Source organism: Humulus lupulus, chromosome 8 (genome assembly GCF_963169125.1).
Source record: "Humulus lupulus chromosome 8, drHumLupu1.1, whole genome shotgun sequence".
Classification (NCBI taxonomy): domain Eukaryota; kingdom Viridiplantae; phylum Streptophyta; class Magnoliopsida; order Rosales; family Cannabaceae; genus Humulus; species Humulus lupulus.
In genome coordinates this window covers 83971209-83972301 of record NC_084800.1, presented here as the reverse complement: position 1 = coordinate 83972301, position 1093 = coordinate 83971209, and positions in this window count along the sequence as shown.

Below are 1093 nucleotides of genomic sequence, written 5' to 3'. Positions count from 1 at the left end.
GCATCAATATTGTGTGCTACCTCGATAGGCCTCGACAAACCGTAATAGTTATTTGTTGTTTGATTTTTTTAAACCACGATGGGCCTCGACATGCCTTGATGGTCCTCGATAGTTACCAGATTGTTTAAAATTGCATTTTCTAATTTTGCATGGACCTTGATAGGCATCGATAGAATTATGCATTTTCTTATTTTGCATAGACCTCGATAGGCCTCAATCTACCTTGATAGAATTTGGTATTTTTTTATTTTACCTATGCCTCGATAGACCTCGACAGGCCTCAACAGTAATGATCAGCATCAATATTGTGTGCTACCTCGATAGGCCTCGACACACCTTGATAGTTATTTGTTGTTTGATTTTTTTAAACCTTGATGGGCCTCGACATGCCTCGATGGTCCTCGATAGTTACCAGATTGTTTAAAATTGTATTTTTAATGGTTTTTTTTTCAAATGTCTGATTTCATTGTACCATTGGAGAAGCACTTTCCTGGTCGTGTCACCTATAGGGGTAGTGCTTACTTGGATACCCTTATAGAGCAGTTTAGGAGGCACGGGCTAATTGAACAGGCAGAGGCATGCCCGCTGGGACAGTTCTTCAAGGCTAAGCCTTTTAGTTTTTCTGGTGTTCTACTGTATTAGCTTATGTTGCAAAAGGTGGAAAACAGGAAGCCTAAAGAGGGTCAGTTTTACATGGGCAATACTCTTTGCAGATTTGGGATTGCAGAGTTTGCCCTAGTCACTGGGCTGAATTTTGGGAACACCACGTCCCCAGATGAGTTGAAAGAGAATCTTTCAAGTGATCGGATCATCCAAAAATACTTTAATGGTGATTCCAAGGTCAGTTGGAAGATGCTTTGAAGGCCTCGACAAACCCAGAAGATGCATTTAAGCTGGGTTTGTGCTATTTGATAAATGGGGTATTGAATGCCCAAGAGAAGATGAAGGAGAGAAACAGGCTCGACCTGGTTGGAGGCAGCTGGGCATTTGGAAAAATGCCATTTTTTCTTCTTTTCTTTGAAAATACCACTTTTTCCTTCATGCTTTTCAAAAGAAAATAAAATACAACAAATTCTCTATAAAACAAACATAA